Source organism: Oncorhynchus gorbuscha, linkage group LG15, assembly GCF_021184085.1.
Source record: "Oncorhynchus gorbuscha isolate QuinsamMale2020 ecotype Even-year linkage group LG15, OgorEven_v1.0, whole genome shotgun sequence".
Lineage (NCBI taxonomy): Eukaryota > Metazoa > Chordata > Actinopteri > Salmoniformes > Salmonidae > Oncorhynchus > Oncorhynchus gorbuscha.
Genome location: NC_060187.1, coordinates 16,654,170 through 16,671,034, shown reverse-complemented (window position 1 = coordinate 16,671,034; position 16,865 = coordinate 16,654,170). Strand labels below are relative to the sequence as shown.

The 16,865-nt window shown below is 43.0% G+C and overlaps 1 pseudogene; it reads right to left on the bottom strand.

Annotated features, from left to right (window-relative positions):
• Positions 1 to 206: 206 nt before the first annotated feature.
• LOC123996469 overlaps positions 207 to 16,865 on the bottom strand; it is a 35,484-nt pseudogene continuing 18,825 nt past the window's right edge.

Genomic DNA, 16,865 nt, shown 5'->3' with positions numbered 1-16,865 from the left:
CCTCTGGGAGAAGACAATCTGAATGCTTGGCCAAAAAAGGAAATATATGCAAAGTGAGGGTTGATGTGATACGAGTGCAGAATAGGAAATGTAGACTTGTTCTAATCCTTCCGAGACCAGTCACGACCACTAAGGTTATTTAAAGGAGATAAATCCTTTGTATTCATACTGAATTGGACCAAAATAATTGAATACATAACAATTGATCGAACATAATTGATACGCCTCCTTTATTTCAGAGAAAACCCACATCATAACATGGTGGTTCATTCTGCATTCGTTTGGAACATTTCATTAGTACGGTACATCAAACAATTTCATATTCACTATCCTGTGCATTGGATAACACAAACAGATGAAATAACAAATATATCCATATAAATATCAAATGAAACAAACATATATGTACAGTACATATGGTACGTTGAATTAAAGGCTAATCATACTACAGTTAGATCTCCCTCACAGCACACAATTATAAACAGCTACTTAATAGCAGAAGGAGTGTATTCCTAGTAAGGCTTTAAGACAATGTTGTTACAGCCAACCTTGATGTGTTGCACTGTATTATCAGAACACAAAATTGGTGGAGGAAATACAGAATAAACTGCATTTGAGCAACATGCAAAATATTTATGATATTCTATTGAGGCATTTACTTTATGTTGGTAATCTTATCTTGTGTTCTTTCTTATTGTTGTTGCATTGTGGAGAAGGAACCTGTAAGTAAGCATTTTGTTGGACAGTGTATACCCTGTGTATCCTGTACCTACGACTAATACAACTTCTGCTGTGAGTTGCAAAAAGAGTGCTCCAAAAACTTGTCCAGTTCATAACTTTTATTGGTTTTGGAAAAAAGCTAACGTAGTTTCTCATCAGATCATCTTAACATTGTCTGTACAAACACAGCTTCCACATGTGGTTGACAGAGAAACAATACGGTACCCAAAGCAGTCTGGCTTAGCACGCCACACACAGACACACTTCCTGCTCTGGTCTTCAGTTCTCACAGTTAACATGACAACAGGTCAACGAGTCTATTGGTTGGTAGACCACTTGACTTTAACACTATACTGTAACTGTGTGCAGACACACATTACATTACACCATGCCTCAACACTTAGCTTGAACCCTCCCTCCATCATAAGCACGAGATCATACATACTTCATAAACAGTAGTAACATTACCAATGTCATTTCTGTTAACTATAGTTAGGTGTGTACAATAATGTTCAAGTGTTACTCACTAAACAGCTATACAGAGAGCTACATGACACAATTCATTGATGCCTTACTTAGAAATGCCAACTAAATGGTCAGACAAAATGGACATGTAAGACACTTCTATGGCCGTTCTAATGCAGGTGTATAAATGGTGCTATGTAGCTTCATGAAGTACAGATAGTATCCTGACATACTTATGATGCCCACACGAGGAGACCTTTTAAGTTAAATGTCATCACACACATTTTGTTCTCTATGTTGAATATCAGAGCATTCAGGAGGTTTCTAACATTATCAGCACAGTGCTCTTCACATGAAACAAGATGGGTTTTGTTGTTGTTTAAAAAAATATTCCCCTTATTTCTCTATCTTTTAGAGGACTGTCTGGAGTACACACATAAAATACAAAAAGCGTTTTGGTCATCTAACCTCCCTCCAAATCCTCGTCACCATGTCATCTATTATTATTATATTATCTCACAGAGACCATTACCATTATGCAAAATAAAGCCATGGATTCAAGCGCTGGTTGGTTTGATCCGAAGGGGAGTTCATGCTGTTTGATGCAGAATAACACATTGAGGTGAATGGAAACAGAGCAGAACATAGTCAAAACCTGACTGATTATCCAAGGTAATAACTATTAGTGTAACTCTAAACAACACTGCTTTCATACAGCCTGACGTACACATCCAGGTGCTATTCATCTTGTTTTTTTTATCCCCCCACACACATATATACTGTAGTCAAATCTTCTGATGCACTTGAGTTAAAAAATTATATATCTGAAATAAATTCTAAAATTATACCTTATACATTATACTGTACACAGGTTACCCAACTACACAGATAACAAAAAAAGATATTTAGAATATTTATGCCTTCCATTCTAAATTACAATACCATTGAAATTCTATTCATATACAGAATCACATACCTTTTTTACATACTTTTAAAATCATTATCATCAATAAATAAAAATAGAATGCTGTAATGTACTCTGAAGTACGTCTACCACTGCTGTGTCAGGAACAACAGAAAGGAAGGAAAACACCAAACGCCCTTTCAGATATATATTATTCATTTCAAATAAGACTTTGTACAGGTTTTTTTATTGAGGGAAACATATTATATTTGTTTTATATTGCAACCAAGAATGTATTTATTGTTGCAGCTGCCCAACTACTCAGGACTTTCTGATAATTTCTGAGGAAAATGTTGAGAGTATATATTTGAAGTCGATGTTAGTCTGGTAATGGTCACCATCCAAATGAACAATGTCCTTTAAACCTGCTATGCCAGTGTGTAACGCATTAACTGTTAAAAACCCAACAGAATAAAAACTCCAATACCCAGAATTTCATGGTAGTTCTAACCGTGGCCAATCAGAGGCATGCGAGAAGCAGGAATTAGCCCCTCCCTTAAACTGAATGGAGGAGTGTGACATCATTGTGCGTCTATTCATTTTAGTTCACTCAATGGCACAACCCAATTGTCTTTTCATACATCCTCTCCTAATACCACATATTTGTTGTTGCATCAAAATATACTCAATGTATTATGTGTTAGGTTCACGGTTGAGACCATGATTTTGCGGTTGAGTAGCTAGGTAGCTGTAGCAGTGTTTAAGTTTGAACACCACACGTTAGAGAGTGGGATAGAGAGGCAGAAGCATGTACCTTTAGAGAGGGAAACCCAGGTGGATGTCTAGAGCAGCAGCAATACAGATGTTCTGAAATTAATACATTTGAATACATTTTACAAATACAATAATTACACCCTAAAACGGTCCACGAGACTATATGCAAGCTATACAATACTGCTGGGTACAGTAGGCTGTGTGGCCTTGGCCTGTCTGTCTCGCGGGTTTAGAAAGAAGTGTCTGTCTGTAGGGAGGTGGTGGTGTAGGTCTGTCCTCTGTAGTATAGGATTTTATTAATCCATTGAGATGAAGATCTCCATTGTATTTGTTCAGTAGTAGTATGAAGTATCAGTTGTCTGCCAAGTATTTTCCTGAAAATGACAAACATGCCTTGGGTTTGAATACCTATGTGTAAAAAGGAATCATACATGCAACTATGTACACATAGCAAAACACGATAATACTGTATCAACACAGTGTAATAACACCAATTAATATCACAGTGATACACTGTTAGTTTATAATCATGTTATTATTACACTATGAGTGCCACGCTAATTTGAGTCAATCTTTCCCTTATTCTGATCATTTGTGAAGGATGGGATGCACTCCATAATAGATTTAGGTAACATTACTTCTGTTTAGCAGAGTAAGTGAAGAAAGGCAGTGTCTCACCTGCAGCGAACCTCTTCTTGATGAGTGAGAAGCGGTACCCTGGCCCAGCCAGTTCTATATCACAGCCTGACAGAGTGCTGCCCTCGCTGGTGAACTGGACCGCCAGGGGAGAGGGTTTACTGGGGCCCTCCGACAGCTGGAACCGTGCCAACAATGAGCCAATGCCTGGGGACGTCACAGAGAGGGACAAAGGTTAAATATACTGCACGAACATACACATGCATATACAGTACCAGTCAAATGTTTGGACACACCTACTTAATTAAGGGTTTTTCTTAATTTTTTATATTTTCTACATTGTAGAATAACAGTGAAGACATCAATACTAAGAAATAACACATATGGAATCATGTAGCAACCAAGAAAGTGTTCAACAAATTCTTTGAGTTTCTTTAAAGTAGCCACCCTTTGCATTGATGACAGCTTTGTACACTCTTGGCATTCTCTCAATCAGCTTCATGAGGTTGTCACCTGGAAAGCATTTCAATTAACAGGTGTGCCTTGTTAAAAGTTAATTTGTGGAATTTATTTCCTTCTTGTAGGGGTGGTACATAGAAGATGGTATTTTACCAAATAGGGCTAAGTCCATATTATGGCAAGAACAGCTCAAATAACCAAAGAGAAACGACAGTCAATCATTATTTTAAGACATGAAGGTCAGTCAATACGGAACATTTCAAGAACTTTGAAAGTTTCTTCAAGTGCAGTCGCATAACCATTAAGCGCTATGATGAAACTGGCTCTCATGAGGACCGCCACAGGAAAGGAAGACCCAGAGTTACCTCTGCTGCACAAGATAAGTTCATTAGAGTTAACTACACCTCAGATTGTAGCACAAATAAATGCACAGAGTTCAAGTAACAGACACATCTCAACATCAACTGTTCAGAGGAGACTCATGGTTGAATTGCTGCAAAGAGACCACTACTAAAGGACACCAATAAGAAGAAGAGACTTGCTTGGGCTAAGAAAAACGAGCAATGGACATTAGACCAATAGAAATCTGACCTTTTGTCACGCCTTGGTCATTGTATTTTGTGTTTTTGTTATATGTTTGGGTAGGCCAGGGTGTGACATGGGTTTATATGTTGTATTCGTATTGGGGTTTGTATTATTTGGGATCGCGGCTGATTAGGGGTGTTGTTAGGCTTGGCTGCCTGAGGCGATTCTCAATCAGAGTCAGGTGCTTGTCGTTGTCTCTGATTGGGAACCGTATTTCGTGGGTGTTTGTTCCTGTCTTTGTGTTGTAGTCACCAGATAGGCTGTAATAAGTTTCACGTTCCGTTCTGTTGTTTTTGTAGTTAGTATCAGTTATTTCATGTACCGCGTTCCTTCATTAAAGTCATGAGTAACCTACACGCTGCATTTCGGTCCGACTCTCTTTCTTCAACAGACGAACGCCGTTACACCTTTGGTCTGATGAGTCCAAATTTGAGATTCTTGGTTCCAACCACTGTGTCTCTGTGAGATGCAGAGTAGGTGAATGGATGATCTCCACATGTGTGGTTCCCACCGTGAAGCATGGAGGAGGTGGTGTGATGGTGCTTTGCTGGTGACACTGTCAGATTTATTTAGGATTCAAAGCACAGATAACCTCTGAATGCTCGGCTATAAAAAGCCAACTGACATTTACTCCTGAGGTGTTGACCTGTTGCACCCTCTACAACCACTGTGATTATTATTATTAATTTTGGTTGTCTATGCATGTTTGAACATCTTAGCCATGTACTGTTATACATCTTAGCCATGTACTGTTATAATCTGCACCCGGCACAGCCAGAAGAGGACTGGCCACTGGTTCCTCTCTAGGTTTCTTCCTAGGTTCTTGCCTTTCTACTGAGCTTTTCCTAGCCACCGTGCTTCTACCTGGGTCTCGACCCCGCCCTGTGCAACTGGGTACTGGACTTCCTGACGGGCCGCCCCCAGGTGGTGAGGGTAGGTAAAAACATCTCCACCCCGCTGATCCTCAACACTGGGGCCCCACAAGGGTGAGTTCTGAGCCCTCTCCTGTATGCCCTGTTCACCAACGACTGCATGGCCATGCACGCTTCCAACTCAATCATTAAGTTTGCAGACGACACTACAGTGGTAGGCTTGATTACCAACCACGACGAGACGGCCTACAGGGAGGAGGTGAGGGCCCTCAGAGTGTGGTGTCAGGAAAATAACCTCACACTCAACGTCAACAAAACAAAGGAGATGATCGTGGACTTCAGGAAAGGGAGCAACCCCCTATCCACATCGATGGGACAGTAGTGGAGAGGGTAGTAAGTTTTAAGTTCCTCTGCGTACGCATCACAGACAAACTGAATTGGTCCACCCACACAGACAGCGTGGTGAAGTAGGCGCAGCAGTGCCTCTTCAACCTCAGGAGGCTGAAGAAATTCGGCTTGTCTCCAAAAGCACTCACAAACTTTTACAGATGCACAATCGAGAGCATCCTGTCGGGCTGTATCACCGCCTGGTACGGCAACTGCTCCGCCCACAACCGTAAGTCTCTCCAGAGTACCTCCAGGACACCTACACCACCTGATGTCACAGGAAGGCCATAAAGATCATCAAGGACAACAACCACCAGAGCCACTGCCTGTTCACCCCGCTATCATCCAGAAGGCGAGGTCAGTACAGGTGCATCAAAGCAGGGAAAGAGAGACTGAAAAACAGCTTCTATCTCAAGGCCATCAGACTGTTAAACAGCCATCACTAACATTGAGTGGCTGCTGCCAACATACTGACTCAACTCCAGCCACTTTAATAATGGAAAAATTGATGTAAAAAATGTATCACTAGCCACTTTAAACAATGCCACTTTATATAATGTTTACATACCCTGTATTACTCATCTCATATGTATATACTGTACTCGATACCATCTACTGCATCTTGCCTATGCCGTTCTGTACCATCACTCATTCATATATCATTATGTACATATTCTTTATCCCTTTACACTTGTGTGTATAAGGTAGTAGTTTTGAAATTGTTAGGTAAGATTACTCGTTGGTTATTACTGCATTGTCGGAACTAGAAGCACAAGCATTTCGCTACACCCGCATTAACATCTGCTAACCATGTGTATGTGACAAATACAATTTGATTTGATCGACTGCCAACATTTTTTGCGCAATTCTACATGTAAAATTGCTTTGCACTTAGTTCGCAAGTACTCTCGGCAGAAAAACGTGTATAAGGTAGTAGTTTTGGAATTGTTAGGTAAGATTACTCGTTGGTTATTACTGCATTGTCGGAACTAGAAGCACAAGCATTTCGCTACACCCGCATTAACATGATGTGTTTCAAGCCCTTAGAGCCTGTTGTCATGACGCGACTTCACCAATTCTTTTTGATTAGTACTTTAGTGGAGAAGATGATAACAAGGCATGACTGATTCCTCCTGGGTATAAACAAGGTTATTTACCTCCATTTTCAGATTTCTGGGAAATATCAGGAATCTTCCACAGGATTCTTTGCTGCTCTGCATTCCTGGAATAACAGAATCAAATGTGATCGGTTACTCTCTGAAAGCAAGGAATTGGTTAAATCTGGGTCTGGGAAACGGGCCTTTTCAAACACAAAAAATGAATGTCTTCACCACAGGGCTGAGCCATAGAGCCATGGGGATGTCTCAGAAGCAGCCTTCAACTTTTAATGATCAAATTAAGTGAATTTAATTCAATAGAAATGCATTGTATACAGTTATGACGTGCACTATACTATTCTGTCTTACCATGCGGCAGGGGGAAGCACAGCCAGTAGCTTGGTGACCCCTCCGTCTACAGGGATCAGGAACTGGACGTTGTTGAGCGCCACGGGCGTTGTCATGGAGCCGCCGTTGTACTTGTAGTCTATCCGGAGGTCCGTGCTGGTGGGTTCACACCGCCAACTGGCTGCCAGGTTCAGGGGGGTCGACGTGAGGCCTTGCGCTGATACCTGCACGCATAAACAATACAGAGGAAAGACTGCATAATAACATTCAACTGGAATAGTAACTATGGATACAGACTGGACATGACAGACTTTAAATATCTGGTTTTAAATGGGTCAACCTTCGGGTCACAGAAAGAAGACATCACTTGATCTCTATGGATCAGCCTATAATCTAGTACCAGTTGCAGACAGAGAGATGGGCTGACCTGGTATTGGTTTCTGTATCTCTATAGTAGAACATAGTTCAGCTCACCTGGTATTTGAGCATGTCCACATTGTAGTATGTGGCCTGGGGTTTCTGCTCGGCCACCTTCTTTAGATGGGTCATCAGGTTTGGCATGTTCACCCAGAAGGTCTTGCAGTCAGGGTTGGGTGTTGTGGCGGTGTCACTGTGTGGGCACGCAATATGTATTTCATCATATTATCTAATGTCATGATTGATCCAGCTAAACTTAAGTCAACACAGACAACAGAGTACAAGTTATCTTTGTATCTACTACACAGAGGTCAGGACTATTGCAGTGCAGAGATTGCAAACAGATACTGAGTGCTATACAACAACAACAACAACTGATGCATTTTACATATGAGAGTGCAGAATAACCTTGGAATGAGGTGGTTAGTCAGACCACTGGGATGAATTCACAGTGACTCAGAGCCCAGTCAGAACAGGACAGGTGGATTGTTTTGTTACAGTATGATTTTAGGCGTTCAATGTCACATGTTCTAAATGCTACAGGGCGTGGTGAGTTGTGTGAGGGGTGTTATAGTGGTCTTTACCAGCAGAGTAGCTGGGGATTAGGCAGTACATGCTCCAGCCAGCTGTAATGGGTTATGCTGAAGGTTAGCACGGCAGGGGACGGGTTATTGGCAAAGTGCCGTGTGATCCCCGCTGGAAACGACAGCACCATCTCGCCTGTGATCTTCACAACACACCTTTTGACAGGTACACGGGAGGAGGAGGTTAGAGCGTCCGAAGGAGGACAAAGAGGAGAACAGAGTAAAGAAATGAGAGAGATATCATAGAAATGAAATGGAAAGAGGGAAAAAGAGTGAGAGAGTGGAGAGTGAAGAGAATTGGGAGAAAGATAGAAAGGGACAGAGAGAGAGACAGCGAGGGAGAGAAAAAGGGGTAGAAAGTGAGGGTGCATACAGTGAGAGACAGAGGGGGAGAAAAAGGGGGGAGAAAGTGAGGGTGCATACAGTGAGAGACACAGAGGGAGAGAAAAAGGGGTAGAAAGAGAGGGTGCATACAGTGAGAGACATCTCCTAACGTGTTTGAGTGGACCTACTTGTTAGGGTTGGCTCCTTTGAAGAAGGCATTGACTGTTTCAGTAAAAGCTGCCGCCACCGGAAGGGTGTCCTGGGCCCCCATGGTGAGAGGGCTGGGTCCCCTGGAGCAGCCTGTTTCAGACAGCACACACACATTTAATAATAGCAATACAGAAAGGAGAGAGAGAGAGAGAGAGAGAGAGAGAGAGAGAGAGAGAGAGAGAGAGAGAGAGAGAGAGAGAGAGAGACTCACTCAGACCAAAAAAATGTTGGAGAGAGAGACAATGAAAAGCAGAAAGAGAGAAGGAAGACTTTCAGCATTAAACACAACCCATGTCCATAGTCCTCACAAACCACCAAAGCTACTACTGTTCTCTCATCCCTCTCTTGGCTGCTCCACTACATCTCTGTCCTTTAGACTCCTCCCACTTCCTGTACTACACCCTCTATTTTCTGTTCCCTAACTCTCCATCTCTCAACAGCCATGTATGGATGAAGATGGAGAACCAAAGTGTGTGAGAGAATCACTGTATTCATATTTTGTATTTATTAAGGATCCCCATTAGCTGCCTACTCTCCCTGTGGTCCAGCACATTTAAGGCAGTTATATACAATTTATAATATTACATTTCGTAAAACACTTTACTCAATACATTTAGTGTGTTCCCTCAGGCCACTACTCCATTGTCACATACTGTATCTATGTAATTGAAATGAGAACCAATACCGGTGTATGATGTGTGGGTGGGTTTAGCTCCTATGATATCCCATTACCCTGTTAAATGAAATGTTGAATGTACTGTAAATCAATGTGAAGTCCCTCAAGACTGTTGGACATTGTTGTACAATTTCAGGTTTCACTATATTTACAGTAGGAGGGTTAATAAAGCCAGTTACCTGAGGAGGTTTGTTGTGTTTCAGAAACACTGAGAAGACTGACAAAAATAAAGAATAAAAAATAGTTTTGCAAAGAGTGAGAGAGAGGACATGCGTATTCCAGACATACTGTTGATGCTGAGTCATTGAGACAAAATCAGAGAGAGAGATCAATATCCAAACCCAAAAGACCAAAGAGAGAGAGAGAGATCAATATCCAAACCCAAAAGACCAAAGAGAGTGAGTCCACACAAAAAAGAAAATGACAAAAACAGAGATTAGTAAAGTACATGAAGAACGATCAATGATCAGGAGGCTGAAGAAATTTGGCTTGTCACCTAGAACCCTCACAACTTTTACAGATGCACAATTGAGAGCATCCTGTCGGGCTTTATCACCGCCTGGTACGGCAACTGCACCGCCCACAACCGCAGGGCTCTCCAGAGGGCGGTCTGCACAAAGCAACACCGGGGGCAAACTACCTGCCCTCCAGGACACCAACAGCACCCAATGTCACAGGAAGACCAAAAAGATCATCAAGGACAACAACCACCCGAGCCACTGCCTGTCCACACCGCTATCATCCAGAAGGTGAGGTCAGTACAGGTGCATTAAAGCTGGGACCGAGAGACTAAAAAACAGCTTCTATCTCAAGGCCATCAGACTATTAAACAGCCATCACTAGCGCAGAGGCTGCTGCCTACATACACACTTGAAATCATTGGCCACTTTAATAAATGGATCACTAGTTACTTTAATAATGCCACTTTAATAATGTTTACATATCATACTCATCTCATATGTACAGTATATACTGAATTCTATATTATCTATTGCATCGTAGCCTATGCCACTCTGTCATTGCTCCATATATTTATATATTCTTATTCCATTCCCTTCCATTAGGTATTTTTTGTGGAATTTTTAGATATTGCTGCACTGTCGGAACTAGAAGAACAAGCATTTCGCTACACTAGCGATAACATCTGCTAACCATGTGTATGTGACCAATAAAATTTGATTCAATTTGATTATTTTTTAGGAAACGGCAGACTTGTGGACACCGAATGTGAAATGAGAACGAATGACGACGAGAGGAGGAGTATGAGGAATAAGACAATAGGGCTGGATGTAGAGGGGCGCAGCAGTTCGTTTGGAAGGAGTGAGATGTGGCCATGACTGAGGAGTTAGAGGAGGGGGAGGAGATAAAGAAGTGGGGAGGAGTTAGAGGAGAAGCTTGCACAGATGAGGCCTGGGTGACCCCGGGTGAGTGTGTGCACTGCAGTTAGCCGTTGTGCAGACACAACTTACCTTCAAAGGTTAAATAAAACTTCCCTCTGTCAAACCAAACCAGGGAAGGCTGGTCATTCTCTGTGGTGGGGCAGGGAGGAGGGAGAGTGGGTGAGGAGGGTGGGTGAGAGGAGGAGGAAGAGAGAAGGACAGTAGCATGAGTCACATGGCAGGTCCATCACACAACACAGTGAGGTGAGGTGGGGTAAAGAGGGGTGCATGGCACAGCAAGCCTAAACACCAGGACAGGACAGGAACAAATTGTGCGTGACCCTGTGTGTCTGTGGGTCATTTCACACTATAGTCCAACCCGAACCTTACTGTGCAGGCTCAGATCATATTCTTTCTACATTGTCCTTTCCAGCATGGTTCCAGGAAGCAACTGGACACGCCAGATAAGCTTAGTACAGCTCGGCTTATTAGTGTGAAACGGTCACGTGTGGGTGCGTGGGAGGGGGTTGGAGGTTGGACCAGGTGAAGTTAGGTATCTGTTGGTGGATGGTGGGTGTTGAGTCTCTTGGAGCATGGAGAGAAAAAGCCAAGCCTGGAGGAGGACTGACTGGGAATGACACCCATCATACAATGCTCATCTACACACTGCTATAGAAAACATTCATTAACATTACTTGAATCCTTTTAAATCACATCCTCCTGTCCTAATGCTAATATTCTAACGGTTTTTGTGTCATGCTTTGTCTTTCAATACAGATGGAGCCTGGCTGTTGGACTGTCTGTTGACCACAGAAGGAGTAGCTGCTGCTTCTGCAAAAGCTAATGGGGATCCAAATAAATAAACAAATCAACCTGATGACATACACCAGGGGGCAGTGATGAGGGTAAAACTATTGGTGGAGGAGGGGAGTTGGTCGAAGGGATCAGTGTTAAGGTGCGACTGCTTAGGCGGTGATTGGGGCCTTTGGGTGTCGTGAATAGATGGCTGGAGTTGATGGATTGAGTGAAGGATGACTGTGGGTGAAGACACTAGAGAATAGTGGGCAGGTGTTCTGATGGGGGTGGTTAGTGAAGTGGAGCAGAGTGAAGTGGAGAAACATGTTCCCATGGGGTGGAGTGAGAGAGAAGAGGCGATCTGGGACAGAGGGAGGGGGGTAGATGGGAGTCAGGGTGAGAAGTTTGGAAGCTGTCTGTCTGTCTGCCTGCCTGTTGAGGAGAAGGTGGCACAATATTTACCAACTGGCTGGAGACACTCATTTTCCTTCCAGACTTCAAATTATGATCTGTCTGTATCACAGTGTGTGTGTGTGTGTGTGTGTGTGTGTGTGTGTGTGTGTGTGTGTGTGTGTGTGTGTGTGTGTGTGTGTGTGTGTGTGTGTGTGTGTGTGTGTGTGTGTGTGTGTGTGTGTGTGTGTGTGTGTGTGTGTGTGTGTGTGTGTGTGTGTGTGTGTGTGGCTCAACACCAACTATTTAAAATAGGCTGCTACAATCATGCAGTTTAGCAGACTTAAGGACCATGTGGATGCCTGGGAGCGGGAGCGAAGGATGATTGTGTGGCTGGCCGGCTTTATGGAGAGGACATGGACACAGCTGCAGGGAACAGCATGACTTTTTCTACAAAACAGTGCAGAGGTAAAGATGGCTGTAGTAGATCGCTTTAGATAGGTAACTGCTGTTTGACTTGACATGTAACCAAACTGGAAATGTTATCCCGGTGATGAGCTAGTGAGTAGCAGCTTATTCTTGTAGAATGTTAAGTCCCCTATTGACTGAAGTGAATGAAGCTACAGCAACAAGGTGATAATGGCTGTAGGAAATGTTGCTTGAGAGTTTTTAAATTGTGTAGAAATGCAGGAAATTAGCTTCAATTCCTTGGAGGAATACCCCCCCCCCTTTTACTTTTCCATTCCTTAGGTTTATCTGAAATGACGTCCCTGGAGTGTGTGTCTGGATCTCGATGCCACAGAAGCTCTTCAGACAGACTACCCTTTTAATACACATGAACACACACTCATACACACACAGCACTGCAGAGGAACAGCATGCTTGAAAACACAGTGCTCTCCATACAGTACACACACAATGACTATCATACAAAACAGGGACGTTGCTGTGATGAGGGCAGGACAGCCAAAGATGCCGGTTTTCGGAAGCTAAAAAAGAGATGCATGGCATTTCAGCTTCCTGAAAAAGTATCCTTGGGATACTTTGATGTGAGAGTATGTGAGTAAGATAGACAGCGAGAGAGGTGTTCCACCATTTATCAAAGTGAAACAATGAAAACGTAATCTGTGGCGTACTCCAATATCTCAGTTCAACATCTACTCCCCTCACAGGATGGCTGCCATCCATTCTGAGACGGCTTGACAAAATCAAACAAAGCAAGAACATTCTCATGGATGGATGACGTATGACATCATCATGGGTAAATAGGCATCACCGGACCCCTTCCAGGTCCCAGCCCCAGCCCCTTCCTCTCAGATAGCCCCCTCCCTTCATCCACACTATACTGTACCTGCCAGAGAATCAAAAGGCCTCCCAAATGTAGGCAGTTTGTCTACAAATGCATCATCTTCTGACATCACGCCAGGCGACAGCCCAAAAGGAAAAGGGACAAAGACGAGAACAAAAACAAAACAAAAAGAACGCATATCAAAACAAAGGAGAAATCTAACTGAAGAATAAAACCATGTCAGAAACAATGGTCACAATTATAAAAGGTACAGTGTCAACGTATGGAGGGCATGTTGTGAACTCAAATATTATGGCTGGATGAAAAATGTTGGGGGAAAAAAAAATCAACGGGATGCGAAACACAAGGTATGATCAGCACTTCAATTGTAGGCTCTCCGCTCGCTAAGCCTATTTTCTACTGTTCTCCTTACTTATCCAACGGAAATATGACGCATGCATATTGCTTTGTGTATCTAACAAAAAACAGTAAATACCCAGGAAACCTTTACCACATTATGCTTCAATTAAGTGAAGATTTACAATGTGGCTCTCTAGGTTTAATACCATATGTTCCTTATGACGGCCTGTATTGTGTTGTCATATACTGTAGGTTCCTTTTCCCCTAGCTGAGTGAATGGTTACAGTATATTTAACCATTACATTATGACTTATTAGGCATTTCTATTCTTGAAAATCCTATACCACATTCACAGAAATGCAGTGTAATACATTGAGTGAATACTGTACTCGAGAAGATATACACTGAGTGCACAAAACATTAAGAACACCTTCGGGCACCCCCTTTGCCCTCAGAACAGCCTCAATTTGTCGGGAATGGACTCTACAAGGTTTTGAAAACATTCCACAGGGATGCTGGACCATTCTGACTCCAATGCTTCCCACAGTTGTGTCAAGTTGGCTGGATGTCTTTTGGGTGGTGGACCATTTTTGATACACACGGGAAACTGTGTGAAAAACCCACAGTGTTGCAGTTCTTGACACACTCAAACCAGTGCGCATGGCACATACTACGATACCCTAGGGAAAGGGATTTAAATGGATTCGGCCATCTAGGTAGGAGAAATTGACCAAACCACACAGGCAACAGAGCACAGACTACCACAGTAGCACAAATAACCACACTAGCTCAGATAGAGATAGGAGATGATGGTGTACACACACCTGACACAGAAAGGGTGAGATTTTTACCGACGGTGGGGGTGGTGGCACTCAGGGAGTTGTTGGAGGAGATAGAGGAAGTGCTCTCGGCCCGGGCCAGGGGGCAATGGAAGGGGGCTGGACGAGTGACTGCCCGGGGGACTGAAGGGCCGGCTCTGGGGGGGGACACAGAGAGAGAGAGAGAGAGAGAGAGAGAGAGAGAGAGAGAGAGAGAGAGAGAGAGAGAGAGAGAGAGAGAGAGAGAGAGAGAGAGAGAGAGAGAGAGAGAGAGAGAGAGAGAGAGAGAGAGAGAGAGAGAGAGAGAGAGAGAGATTACAGGATATACTAGTATCACTGTTTTTATGTTCAGACACCCTCACAGTTCAACATACATTTTTGGGGGGCTAAAAGTGACACCACAAAAAATTGAAAGTACAGATATCTCAAGATATGGAGGTACCATACAGTATAAACATCTTAAGAGGGGGAGTGTGCTTTTTGAGGCGGGATTTGAGCTGTTGTTGTTTCTGTTTAAGTACAGTCTAAATAGAGATGGACGATATCACATACCATGTCCCCCTTGCTAGGTTTCCCAGGGGGCAATTTGGGTCGTGAGGTGGGGCGTGGAGGGGGAGGGGGAGGGCTGCTGAAAACCGCTGATGGAGCTGACGGTGTAGCAGGAAGAGCCGGAGACGATGCTCCTGTATGGGGACAAGAAGACATCTGGGTTACAACATCATGACATCACTGTCCAGAGAGTTAGAACATCATGACATCACTGTCCAGAGAGTTAGAACATCATGACATCACTGTCCAGAGAGTTAGAACATCATGACATCACTGTCCAGAGAGTTAGAACATCATGACATCACTGTCCAGAGAGATAGAACATCATGACATCACTGTCCAGAGAGTTAGAACATCATGACATCACTGTCCAGAGAGTTAGAACATCATGACATCACTGTCCAGAGAGTTAGAACATCATGACATCACTGTCCAGAGAGTTAGAACATCATGACATCACTGTCCAGAGAGTTAGAACATCATGACATCACTGTCCAGAGAGTTAGAACATCATGACATCACTGTCCAGAGAGTTAGAACATCATGACATCACTGTCCAGAGAGTTAGAACATTACAATCTGAGGAGATCTTTGAACATGTAAACAAAAAACTGACCAGACGACAGAGTCAAGAACATCTACTACATTGTGGAATAATGATTGGTTAACCTGGTTTCCTGTTTACAGAACATTATGTTTTATTGAATTCCTACTGAGCTGAATTAGAAAAAAATCCAGTGAAACACAACACACACCAGTCCCATGGTTGCCTGTTCAGTGTGAATTTTGAAACAGTGCTATTTGGGTTGTTAACTGGATTTGTCCCACTGTACTTACCTTTTAATTTAAACAGTTGTAATGTCTGACATTTGACTGCATTGTTAGGATCTAGGAACATAAGCATTTCGGTGCACCGCTATAACACCTGTTAAACTGTGTATGCAACCAATAAACTTTGATTTGACTTGGGCCAGTCCATTTATTGGAGGACTATTTTCCCACAGTGGGACAAGACATTCTGGGCCAGAATTTGCACTCATCCTGACGTTCCGATGTGCTGCGTCAGCGAGATCTGTCCCAGCTGTGTTTTCAGTCCTCAATCCTGGTTTCCCATTCCCTTTGTGTTAAACTAAACAAACGGTCCTTGTCCTCATCATGGTCATGTACACTACACTGTCTGGTCTACAGAAGAACAATACTACATAACAGAGTTTGTGATGATTGTAAAGCAAGATTGTGTGTGGTGTAAATCACTGTAGCCATTTCCTGCAGGCCTCTAGTGGCCTTATGGCTGGACTGTTATTCATATTTTTTATCATTTCATAATTAATAAACATTATTTAAAAGAAGATGCCAAATATCCAGTGTTTTTCCTCGTCAAACGGTTTAGCTATATTTCAGCAAGACTGGCCCGCTCATTAGGCAGGATTAGGCGGCAGTCATCATTAATCTAGCAACATTAAAGAATGTAATGATGATATCTCCTATTCACAGTAGATTTCAATGAGCCGCTCCAGGCAAAGAGCAAACCACACCAATCTAATCATTGCCTTAAATAGATAGTCAGTTAAGAACCAACTCTTTATTTACAATGACAACCTATCAAGTATGTGCTTACACTAGCTAACTGCATGAAACAGCAGAACATCTCTACAACACAGACAGACTGATTTTGACAGAGGTCAGGTGGGTTTTTCTGTTATGGATGAGTGTGACGCTTGGGGGTACTCACCACTACCCATGCCCCCTGTCGTGGGTCCTGGCAAGGACACAACTGCCCTGTACGTAGGGGGTGGAGGAGGGGGAGGCGCAGCACGGGACACCTGGC